General features: G+C 38.3%; 1 non-coding gene and 1 pseudogene across 1 annotated transcript; both read right to left on the bottom strand.

The window, feature by feature from the left end:
- Positions 1-7,089: 7,089 nt before the first annotated feature.
- LOC138077031 (lathosterol oxidase pseudogene) lies at positions 7,090-7,986 on the bottom strand (annotated as a pseudogene).
- Positions 7,987-11,736: 3,750 nt separating this feature from the next.
- TRNAG-GCC (transfer RNA glycine (anticodon GCC)) lies at positions 11,737-11,819 on the bottom strand. Its single transcript has one exon. It is a non-coding gene; the product is annotated as a tRNA-Gly (tRNA).
- Positions 11,820-13,319: the final 1,500 nt, after the last annotated feature.

The following is a 13,319-nucleotide window of genomic DNA, read 5'->3' as shown; positions in this document are numbered from 1 at the left end:
TTAGTTTGCTTAGTGTTTTCTATTTTTCTGTTCTCTATTTCTGTAATTTCTGCTTTAATCTTTATTTCCTTCCTTCTGCTAACTTGGGGTCACCTTATTTTTCTAGTTCCTAAGGAATAGAATTAGGTTGTTGGGGTCATTCCTGCTTTTTAGTGTAGGTGTTTATTGCTACAAACTTTGCTCTTAGAACTGTTCTTTTGCATGGCATAAGGTCAGGTATGCTGTGTTTCCATTTTAACTTGTCTCAAAACTTTACTGTCTTTAATTTCCTCTTCAATCTGTTGGTTGTTCAGTAAAGTGTTTAATTTCTATGCATTTTGAACTTTTTCCGGTTTACCTCTTCTTATGATTTCAGTTTTCTTGAAGAATTGTTTCATGGCCTAACATTTGGTCTATCCTAAAAAAAGTTCCTTTTGCACTTGAGAAAAATATGAATTCTGCTGTTGTTGACTAGAATGTTCTATATATGTCTGTTATATTATTTGATCAGTTCAGTTCAGTCGCTCAGTCGTGTCTGACTATGCAACCCCATGGACTACAGCATGCCAGGCTTCCCTATCCATCACCAACTCCCAGAACTTACTCCTGTCCACTGAGTCTGTGATGCCATCCAACCATCTCATCCTCTGTCGTCTCCTCCCACCTTCAATCTTTCTCAGCATCAAGGTCTTTTCAAATGAATCAGTTCTTCACATCAGGTGGCCAAATATTGACATTTCAGCATCAATCCTTCCAATGAATATTCAGGAATGATTTTCTTTAGGATGGACTGATTGGATCTCCTTGCAGTTCAAGGGACTCTCAAGAGTCTTCTCCAACACCACAGTTCAAAAGTATCAATTCTTCGGTGCTCAGCTTTCTTTAGAGTCCCACTCACATCCATACATGACTACTGGAAAAACCATAGTTTTGAAAAGATGGACCTTTGTTGGCAAAGTAATGTCTCTGCTTTTTAATATGCTGTCTAGGTTGGTCTGTAATGTTTAAATTCAGTTTATTATCTTTCTGAATGATTTACCCATTGTTGACAGTAGAGTATTAAAATCACAACCTATTATTGTATTCATGTTTATTTCTCCTTTTAGCTTTGTTAGTTTTATTTTATGCATTGAGGTGCTTTGTTAGGTGCACAAATATTTACAATTGCTATAACATTATGTTGTTATTGACCTTTTTTATTATGTAATATATAACGGCCTTTTGTAGAAAAACTGTTTTTAAAGTGCATTTTGTCTGATGTAAGTATAGCTTCCCCTGCCTTATTTGTAGACAGTGGGAGATTACCATTTGCTTGAAATGTCTTTCTCCATCCCTTCTCTCTGTTTATGTCTTTATGGTAAAGGGACTCTCTTTAAGGTAGTATATTTTTGGATCTTGTTTTCCTATCCATTTAGCCATTCTGTCTTTTTTTTTTTTTTAAGATTTATTTATTTATTTTTTATTTTGGTGGGTCTGTGTTGCTGGACCGGCTTTCTCTAGTTGCGGTAGGGGAATGGTGGGGGAGTGGTGTGGAGCAGGGCTTCTCTTTGTTGCAGCGTATGGCCTTCTCATTGCCGTGGCTTCTCTTGCTGCAGAGTGTCAGCTCTAGGCACGAGGGCCTCAGTAGTTGTGATGCACAGGCTCAATTGCTTCGTGGCATGTGGGATCTTCCTAGGACAGTGATCAAACCCGTGTCCCCTGCATTGACAGATGGATTTTTAACCACTAGGGAGGCCCCATTCTGTGTCTTTTGACTGGCTAATTTAATATGTTAGTAACTATTGATAGGCAAGAATTTACTATTGCCATTTTGTTAATTGTTTTCTGATAGTTTTATGGATCCATTGTTCCTTGTTTCTTATCCTGCCATCATTTTACATATTTTGATGCCTTTTGGCATCAGTATTCTTTGACTTCTTTTTCTTGTTCTTTTGTTTGTTACAGGTCTTTACTTTGTCATTGCCATGAAGATTACCTAAAATATCTTAAAATTATAACGCTTGATTTTAAATTGATAACAACTTCATTTCAGTAGAAGTCCTAAACTTTACACTTTTTCTTCTCCTACCCCTCACATTTTAGATTATTATTGTTAAAATTTGCATATTTTTACATTACATGTAACTAAGAAGGCTTTTTTAGTTTTAAGTATTTTACTACACTTTTAGTGTTTAATTATATTGTACACTACCATTACTATATTATAGACTCTAACTTTTGCTATTTATCATAGCTAGTGATTTTTATGTTACCTTTTTATGTTTCCAGAAGTGGAATTGTTGGGTTATTTAGCACTATTTTTATTTGCTGAGGAACCCCTATACTGTTTTTGACAAGTAAGGAAGTGAAAGTTGCTCAGTCGTGTCCGACTCTTTGGACTCTATAGACTCCATGGACTATACAGTGCCCGGAATTCTCCAGGCCAGAATACTGGAGTGGGTAGCCTTTCCCTTCTCCAGGGCATCTTCCCAACCCAGAGATCGAATCCAGGTCTCCCTCATTGCAGGTGGATTCTTTACAAACTGAGCCACAAGGGAAGCCCAAGAATACTGGAGTGGGTAGTTTATCCCTTATCCTTTTTGATGATGGATGCACCAATTTTCAGTAGACAAGGGCTTTCTTTCCTCCACATCCTCATCAGCATTTGTTTTTTGTGGTCCTTTTTGATGATAGCCATTCAGACAGGTGTGGAGGTGTTCTTTCATTGTGATTCTGATTGTCATTTCTCTGATTAGTGATGTTAAGTATCTTTTTCATGTTCCTATTAGCAATCAGTATGTTTGGAAAAATGTTCAGGTTTTTTGCCCATTTTTGGTTGAATTGTTTGCTTTTTTGATATTTAGTTATGTATGAGCTCTTTATATATTTTAGATATTAACTCCTTTATGGTCATCATTTACAAATATTTTCTCTCATTCTACAGGCTGTCTTTTCATTTTGTGAATAGTTTCCTTTGCCACTTTAATTAGATCCTATTTGTTTGCTTTTGCTTTTGTTTTCCTTTGTGTTAGGAAGCAAATGAATATTACTATGATTTATATCAAGGAGTATTCTTCTTATATTTTCTTCAAGGAATGTTATGGTTTCTGGTCTTACATTTTGGACTTGAATTCATTTTGAGTTCATTTTTGCATATCATGCGAGGAAACATTCTTAATTCCGTTCTTTTACCTATAGTTGTTCAGTTTTCTCAGCAGTACTTATTGAAAACATTGTCTTTTCCCAATTGTAAATTATTGCCTCCTTTGTTATAGATTCGTTAACCATAAGTGTGAGTTTATTTCTGGATTCTCTGTTCTTTTCCTTTGATCTATTTGTGTGTTTTTGTGCCAGCACTATACTGTATATAGTATATAGTATACTTTGCCAACAAAGGTCCATCTAGTCAAAGCTATGGTTTTTCCAGTGGTCACGTATGGATGTGAGAGTTGGACTATAAAGAAAGCTGAGCACTGAAGAATTGATGCTTTTGAACTGTGGTGTTGGAGAAGACTCTAGAGAGTCCCTTGGACTGCAAGGAGATCCAACCAGTCCATCCTAAAGATCGATCAGTCCTGGATGTTCATTGGAAGGACTGATGCTGAAGCTGAAACTCCAGTATTTTTGGCCACCTCATGTGAAGAACTGACTCACTGGAAAAGACCCTGATGCGGGGAAAGATTAAAGGCGGGAGAAGAAGGGGATGACAGAGGGTGAGATGGTTGGATGGCATCACCGACCCAATGGACATGAGTTTGAGCTTGCTCAAACTCATCCTGCATGGATGCTGCAGTCCATGGGGTCACAAAGAGTCAGATGCAACTGAACTGAACTGAACTGATGATGTTTTGATTACTGTAGCTTTGTTATAGTCTGAAGCCGGGAACATGATACCTCCAGCTCTGTTCTTTTCTCAAGATTGTTTTGGCTATTCGGGGTCTGTTGTGTTTGCATTCAAATTTTAGAATTATTCTAATTATGTTAAACATGTTCGATATTTTGGTAGGAATTTCATTGAATATGTAGACTGCCTTGGGAAATAGTCATTTTAACACTATTATTTCTCCCAGTTAATGAACATTATATATCTTTCCATCTGTTTCTGTCACCTTGTTTCTTTCACAATGTCTCATAGGTTTCCAAGTACAAGTATTTTTATCTCCCTAGTTAGACTTATTCCTGGGTATCCTATTCTTTTTGATATGATAAATGAGACTTTAAAAAAAAATGACTTCTTTCTGACAATTCATTATCAGTGTACAGAAAAGCAGCAGATTTCTGTATATTAATTTTGTATCATGCAGCCTTGCCAAATTCATTGAATTCTAGTTGTTTTTCAGTGATGTCTTTAGGATTTTCTGTGTGTAGTAACATGTCATCTGAAAACAGTGACAATTTTACTTCTGTCTTTCCTATGTTTCTTATCTGATTGCTATGGCTAAGACTTCTAATACTGTGTTGAATAAAAGTGGGGAGAGTGGACATTCTTGTCTTGTTCCTGATCTTAGAGGAAATGCTTTCAGCTTTTTGTCATAGAGTATGTTAGTGGGCTTATCATATATGGTTTTTATTGTGTTGAGGTGTGTTACCACTTCACAAAATTAATATAAAGAGCTAATCATAAGTGAATGTTAAATTTTGTCAAAAGCTTTTTCTGTATCCATTCAGATGATATTATTCAATTTTTAACATTCATAATCAGCTTTTATTGATTTTACATAAATAGCTTATAGAATGACTTTGAAAACCATATTTTCCTAACATTTGTTACAACAAATGAGATTTCTTTATTAAGGTATTTGTTAAATCTTTTTTTACACAGGAAGTAGAGAAAAATGGAGAAAGAGGAAGGAAAATAATATTTCAAAATTAATCTTCAGTGATAGACCTAAATATTTGGCAATTATTTCCTTTTATAGAACATCATATGATTATAGCTTGAAACATATCAAAACTGCTCTCAATCAATTTAATTAAAATCTTGGTGTTCACATCACATTCCCTTGACCTATCATTATGATCATTCCTCAGCTGTACTGACAGTACTGAATTTCAAATAATACTGTTCAATACTGATGAACTATGGCATGAGGTTTGTGACATTGTACAGGAGACAGGGATCAAGACCATCCCCATGGAAAAGAAATGCAAAAAAGCAAAATAGATGTCTGGGGAGGCCTTACAAATAGCTGTGAAAAGAAGAGTGGCGAAAAGCAAAGGAGAAAAGGAAAGATATAAGCATCGGAATGCAGAGTTTCAGAGAATAGCAAGAAGAGATAAGAAAGCCTTCTTCAGCGATCAATGCAAAGAAACAGAGGAGAACAACAGAATGGGAAAGACTAGAGATCTCCTCAAGAAAATTAGAGATACCAAGGGAACATTTCATGCAAAGATGGGCTCAATAAAGGACAGAAATGGTATGGACCTAACAGAAGCAGAAGATATTAACAAGAGATGGCAAGACTACACAGAACTGTACAAAAAAGATCTTCATGACCCGCATAATCACGATGGTGTGATCACTCATCTAGAGCCAGACATCCTGGAATGTGAAGTCAAATGGGCCTTAGAAAGCATCACTACAAACAAAGCTAGTGGAGGTGATGGAATTCCAGTTGAGCTATTTCAAATCCTGAAAGATGATGCTGTGAAAGTGCTACACTCAATATGCCAACAAATTTGGAAAACTCAGCAGTGGCCACAGGACTGGAAAAGGTCAGTTTTCATTCTAATCCCAAAGAAAGGCAATGCCAAAGAATGCTTAAACTACCGCACAATTGCACTCATCTCACATGCTAGTAAAGTAATGCTCAAAAGTCTCCAAGCCAGGCTTCAGCAATACATGAACTGTGAACTCCCTGATGTTCAAGCTGGTTTTAGAAAAGGCAGAGGAACCAGAGATCAAATTGCCAACATCTGCTGGATCATGGAAAAAGCAAGAGAGTTGCAGAAAAATATCTCTTTCTGCTTTATTGACTATGCCAAAGCCTTTGACTGTGTGGATCACAATAAACTGTGGAAAATTCTGAAAGAGATGGGAATACCAGACCACTTGACTTGTCTCTTGAGAAATCTGTATGCAGGCCAGGAAGCAACAGTTAGAACTGGACATGGAACAACAGACTGGTTCCAAATAGGAAAAGGAGTATGTCAAGGTTGCATATTGTCACCCTACTTATTTAACTTCTATGCAGAGTACATCATGAGAAACGCTGGACTGGAAGAAACACAAGCTGGAATCAAGATTGCCAGGAGAAATATCAATAACCTCAGATATGCAGATAACACCACCCTTATGGCAGAAAGTGAAGAGGAACTAAAAAGCCTCTTGATGAAAGTAAGAGAGGAGAGTGAAAAAGTTGGCTTAAAGCTCAACATTCAGAAGACGAAGATCATGGCATCCAGTCCCATCACTTCATGGCAAATAGATGGGGAAACAGTGGAAACAGTGTCAGACTTTATTTTTTTGGTCTCCAAAATCACCGCAGATGGTGACTGCAGCCATGAAATTAAAAGACGCTTGCTCCTTGGAAGAAGAGTTATGACCAACCTAGATAGCATATACAAAAGCAGAGACATTACTTTGCCAACTAAGGTCCGTCTAGTCAAGGCTATGGTTTTTCCAGTGGTCATGTATGGATGTGAGAGTTGGACTGTGAAGAAGGCTGAATACCAAAGAATTGATGCTTTTGAACTGTGGTGTTGGAGAAGACTCTTGAGAGTCCCTTGGACTGCAAGGAGATCCAACCAGTCCATTGTGAAGGAGATCAGCCCTGGGATTTCTTTGGAAGGAATGATGCTAAAGCTGAAACTCCAGTACTTTGGCCACCTCATGCGAAGTGTTGACTCATTGGAAAAGACTCTGATGCTGGGAGGGATTGGGGGCAGGAGGAGAAGGGGACGACAGAGGATGAGATGGCTGGATGGCATCAGTGACTCAATGGACTTGAGTCTGAGTGAACTCTGGGAGTTGGTGATGGACAGGGAGGCTGGGCGTGCTGCGATTTTGGGGTCGCAAAGAGTCGGACACGACTGAGCGACTGAACTGAACTGTTCAATTGTTATGCCTCTTGGCTGAACTTATGTAGATTATCTTTCTTTATCAAAAATATTTAACAGTTGGGCAGTCATCTACTCAGTCTTTATGAACTCTATATTGAATAATTTTTCATTTTTACAAGCATTTCCTGCATGACTTTTGCTTTCTTCTTGTCATCCTCATGTAACTGAGTGGTCTATTGCCTTCAAAGGAGGAGGGATTTTTTAACAAGCCTCCAGTTCTATCCCACAATGTGAAATACTGTCTGTCCATAACTATAGTTAACAAGCAAGCATGTGGTAGTCTGTATGATGAGTTGAGCCATTAATAATTAAGGCCTTAAGATTTAGGGAACATGAATATCACCATCATGAATGGAAACTATAAATATTGATCAGGATATATGAACCTAAATAAACTACCATGTGTAAAGGAAAGATTAAAGGATATCTGTGGTAAGACAGACTCTGAAGGACGTCATCCAGAAGGTGAAAAGCATGACTTACAAATGAAGTCAGAACCTTCCAGATGTGATGAGGTTTGTGTAAGCGCTTATATATACAAGTCTCTGACAAAAGCCTCGTGAATCCAGTAGATCCGCGTGTCAGTGAAAAAGAAAAAAGTAAAGATACCAGCAATGAGTTGTAACCAACCATATGGAAACTCTCCTATGCTATCACACAATTTGTTGTAACCTCTCACCTCCAGCAGGAACGGAGGAGATATGGGGATGCTGATCCATGGCATTGGCTGGACAGAATGCATAATCTATCAATAGACTTGATTCTTTTAAAATTATCTTTCATTAAGGAAATATTATAGACAAAATAACTCAGTGTTGCAAAGAAGGAATAAAAGTTATACATACTGAGAGTTGTTATAATCCAGAGGCTAATAACTTGTCAGAAGATGTCATCTTCTGGCTATGTGGCAGGATATATGTATAGCACAAACAGATAATACTCTGTAGCATTGAGTCTAAGATCCATCTTAGCCCCTAGAGTGTATTTGCTGCTGCTGCTGCTGCTAAGTCGCTTCAGTCGTGTCCGACCCCATAGACGGCAGCCCACCAGGCTCCCGCATCCCTGGGATCCTCCAGGCAAGAACACTGGAGTGGGTTGCCATTTCCTTCTCCAGTGCATGCAAGTGAAAAGTGAAAGTGAAGTCACTCAGTCGTGTCTGACTCTTCATGACCCCATGGACTGTAGCCTACCAGGCTCCTCTGTCCATGGGATTTTCCAGGCAAGAGTACTGGAGTGGGTTGCCATTTCCTTCTCTGTGGATTTGCTACTAGTTGCAAATTCCTACAGGGCTCTGGATGCTCTGGCTAGTATTTTGTTCAATTTTTTTATGCAGTATATATTACATGAGTTGTAGCCATCAAACCATTCTTGCACCTCTGGGATAAATCCCCCTTGATCACATTTTATGATCACCCTAATGTATTGTTGGATTCAGTTGTTAATTTATTGAGGATTTTTGCATCTATGTTCATCAGTGATATCAGACTGATTTTTTTTTTTTTTTTTTTTTTTGCGATATCTATGGTTTTGGTGTCAGGGTGATACAAGCCTCATAGAATAAGTTGGTAAGTGTTCCTCCTTCCTCTGAACTTTTTTTTGTAATAGTTTGAGAAGGATAGGTGTTAACTCATGTCTAAATGTTTGGTGAAATACATCTGTGAAGACACTTAATCCTAGACTTTTGTTGGGAACTTTTTGTTTGCTTTGCCTTTTTTTTTTTTTTTTTAAGTGAGTTGGTTTTATTGCTGATAGTTGATCAATTTGTGTTTTTCTATTTATTTCTGGTTCAGTCCTGGAAGATCATACATTTCTAGGAATCTGTTTCTTCTAAATTGTCCATTTTATTGACATATGTTGTTGTTGTTGTTAGTCCCTTGGTGGTGTCTGACTCTTTGCAACCCCATGAACTGCTGCACACCAGGCTTCCCTGTCCCTCACTGTCTCCCTGAGTTTGCTCAAACTCATGTCTCTTGAGTCAGTGATGCAATCCAACTATCTCAATCTCTGTCATCCCCTTCTCCTCTTGCCTTCCATCTTTCCCATCATCAGGGTCTTTTCCAATGAGCCGGTTCTTTGCATCAGGTGGCCAAAGTATTGGAGCTTCAGCATCAGTCCTTCCAATGAATACTCAGGGTTGATTTCCTTTAGGATGGACTGGTTGGATCTGCTTGCTATCTAAGGGACTCTCAAGAGTCTTCTCCTGCACCACAGTTTGAAAGCATCAGTTCTTCAGCACTCAGCCTCCTTTATGGACCAAACTTTCACATCCATACATGAGTACTGGAAAAACCATAGCTTTGACTACACAGACCTTTATTGGCAAAGGGATGTTTCTGCTTTTTAATACACTGTCTAGGTTTGTCATAACTGTTCTTCCAAAGGGCAAGTATCTTGATTTCGTGGCTGCAGTCACCGTCCACATTGATTTTGGAGCCCAAGAAAATGAGATCTGACAGTGTTTCCACTTTTTCCCCCTCTATTTGTCATGAAGTGATAGGACCAGATGCCATGATCTTCATTTTTTGAATGTTGAGTTTTAAGTCAGCTTTTTCACTCTCCTTTTTAACCTTCATCAAGAAGCTCTTTAATTCCTCTTCACTTTCTGCCTTTAAAGTGGTATCATCTGCATATCTGAGGTGGTTGATATTTCTCCCAGCAATTTTGATTCCACCTTGTGATTCATCCAGCCTGAGATTTTGCGTGATATTGACATATATTTGTTCACAGTAATCTCCTGTGATCCTTTGTATTTCTGTGGTGTCAGTTGTAACTTCTCTTTCATTTCTGATTTTATTGATTTGGGGCCCCTCCCTGTTTTTCTTGATGAGTCTGGTGAAAGGTTTATCGGTTTTGTTTAGTTTTCCGGAAGAACCAACTCTTAATTTTTTTTTTTATTAATTAAAAAAAATTTACATTGGAGTGTAGATTAACAGTGTTTCAGGTGTACAGCAAAGTGATTCAGTTATGCACATACATGCTTCTATTCTTTATCAAATTCTTTTCTCATTTAGGTTCTTAAAAAAATATTGAGCAGACTTCCCTGTGCTATGCTGTAGGTCCTTGCTGGTTATCTGTTTTAAATATATCCCTGTGTACATGTCAATCCCAAACTCCCAATCTTCCCTCCTCCTCACCCTTCCCCTCTGATAATCATAAGTCTGTTTTTAAAGTCTATGAGTCTGTTTCTGTCTTATAAATAAGTTAATTTGTATCATTTTTTAAGGTTCTGCATATACGTGATATCATATGCTATTTGTCTTTTTCTGTGTAACTGTCTCCACTTAGTATGATATTCTCCAGGTCCATCCATGTTGCTGAAGATGGCATTATTCCATTTGTTTTTAGTGGCTGAGTAATATTGCATTGTATATACATGCCACATCGTCTTTATCCATTCCTCTGTCAGTGGAAATGTAGGCTGCTTCCATGTCTTGGCTATTGTAAACAGTGCTATAATGAACACTGAAGTGCATGTATCCTTACAAACTTTGTTTTTCTCCAGATATAACCGCAGAAGTGGAATTGCGGGATCATATGGTAGCTCTATTTTTAGTTCTTTAAGGAACCAAAGAACCAACTCTTAATTTCACTGATCTTTTTTATGGTCTTTTTAGTCTCTATTTCATTTATTTCCACTCTATGATTTTTTTTTTTCCTTTTACTAACTTCAGGTTTTGCTTGTTCTTTTTCTAGTTCCTTTAGATGTAAGGTTAGGTTGTTTGAATTTTTTTTATTTCCTAGGAGATCCAACCAGTCCATCCTAAAGGAGATCAATCCTGGGTGTTCATTGGAAGGACTGATGCTAAAGCTGAAACTCCAGTACTTTGGCCACCTCATGCAAAGAGTTGACTCGTTGGAAAAGACCCTGATGTTGGGAGGGATTGGGGACAGGAGGAGAAGGGGACAACGGAGGATGAGATGGCTGGATGGCATCACTGACTCGATGGACGTGAGTTTGGGTGAACTCTGGGTGCTGGTGATGGACAGGGAGGCCTGGCATGCTGCGATTCATGGGGTCACAAAGAGTTGGACACGACTGAGCAACTGAACTGAAGATAGGCTTGTACTGCTATAAACTTGCCTGTTAGAACTACTTTTTGATCTGTGTCCCACAGATTTTGGGTTGTTGTTTTCATTTTCGTTTGTCCCCAGCTATTTTTAATTTTTTTTTTCCTTTGATTTCTTCAGTGCTCCATTGGTTGTTTTGTAGCATGTAGTTTAGCCTCCACTTGTTTATTTTTTGCAATTTTTTTTCCCCTGTTCATAGCACTGTGGTCAGAAAGATGCTTTATATAATTTCAGTTTTTTTTTTAATTTGCTAAGTTGTTTTTGTGGCCTAGCTTGTTCTCTATCCTGGAAAATGTTCCATGTGCAATTGAAAAACTGTATTCTGCTTCTTTTGGTTGGAATGGTCTATTTAGAATTATTAAATCCACTTGCTCAAATGTGTCATTTAATGCCAGTGTTTCCTTGATTTCTTTTTTCTACTTTTTGTTTGAATGAGCTGTGCTTTGTAAGTGGGGTGGTAAAGTCCCCTACAATTATTGTGTTACTGCCAGTTTCTCCCTTTACATCTGTCAATATTCTATGTATTTGTTGTTCTCTAGTCTCTAAATCATGTCCAACTCTCTTTGCAACCCCAGGGACCATAGCCTGCCAGACTTCTCTGTCCATGGAATTTCCAGGCAAGAATACCAAAATAGGTTGCCATTTCCTTCTCCAGATGATCTTCCACTGCAGGGATCGAACCTGCGTCTTCTGCTTGGCAGGCAGATTCTCTACCACTGAGCCATCCAGGGTATTTAGGTGCTCCTATATTGCCTGCATATATACTTGTAACTGTTGTATCTTATTGTATTGATCCTTTATTATGTAATGTCCTTCTTAGTCCCTTATTACAGTCTGTTTTAAAATGTTTTGCCTGATAGTATTGCTACCCCAGCTTTCTTTTGATTTCTATTTGCATGAAATACCTTTTTGCATCCCGTTGCTTTCAGTCTGTATGTTTTTAGATCTGATATGATCTCTTATAGGTACCATAAATATAGTTTTTGTCTTTGTATCCATTCAGCCACTCTTTCTTTTGTTTGAAGCATTTAGTCCATTTAGTAATTATTGATATGTATTGATACTTATTGCCATTTTTTTAGTCTAGGGGTTGTTCTTTCTTGTCCCTTCTTTTGTTCTCTTCCCTTGTGATTTGCTGGAATCAAGATTGCTGGGAGAAATATCAATAACCTCAGATATACAGATGACACCACCCTTATGGCAGAAAGTGAAGAGGAACTAAAAAGCCTCTTAATGAAAGTAAAAGAGGAGAGTGAAAAAGTTGGCTTAAAGCTCAACATTCAGAAAATGAAGATCATGGCATCTGATCCCATCAGTTCATGGGAAATAGATGGGGAAACAGTGGAAACAGTGTCAGACTTTATTTTGGGGGGCTCCAAAATCACTGCAGATGGTGATTGCAGCCATGAAATTCAAAGATGCTTACTCCTCGGAAGAAAAGTTATGACCAACCTAGATAGCATATTAAAAAGCAGAGACATTACTTTGCCAACAAAGGTCCATCTAGTCAAGGCTATGGTTTTTCCATTGGTCATGTATGGATGTGAGAGTTGGATTGTGAGGAAGGCTGAGTGGCAAAGAATTGATGCTTTTGAACTGTGGTGTTGGAGAAGACTCTTGAGAGTCCCCTGGACTGCAAGGAGATCCAACCAGTCCATTCTGAAGGAGATCAACCCTGGGATTTCTTTGGAAGGAATGATACTAAAGCTGAAACTCCAGTACTTTGGCCACCTCATGTGAAGAGTTGACTCACTGGAAAAGACTTTGATGCTGGGAGGGATTGGGGGCAGGAGGAGAAGGGGACGACAGAGGATGAGATGGCTGGATGACATTAGTGACTTGATGGACGTGAGTCTGAGTGAACTCTGGGAGTTGGTGATGGACAGGGAGGCCTGGCGTGCTGCGATTCATGGGGTCGCAAAGAGTCGGACACAACTGAGCGACTGAACTGAACTGTACTGAACTGTATGTCTGCCTGTACCAGTGGGCTTTTTCCTTTGTTATTTTCATGTTTATAGTTGTGTCCTTTTTTTTTTACTTAGAGAAGTCTCTTTAATATTTCTTATAAATCTTATTTGATGGTGATGAACATTTGTCTGTCAAACTTTGATTTCTCGTTCAATCTAAAAGTGTCACTGGGTAGAGTTTTCTTTGCTGTAGGTTTTCCTTTTCCTTACTTTATATCATGCCACTGCCTTCTGAACTACAGAGCTTGTGATGAAAAGTCAGCT

This window comes from Capricornis sumatraensis, chromosome 3 (genome assembly GCF_032405125.1).
Source record: "Capricornis sumatraensis isolate serow.1 chromosome 3, serow.2, whole genome shotgun sequence".
In the NCBI taxonomy this organism is placed as follows: Eukaryota; Metazoa; Chordata; class Mammalia; order Artiodactyla; family Bovidae; genus Capricornis; species Capricornis sumatraensis.
This window is presented reverse-complemented; position numbering and strand designations above follow the sequence as displayed.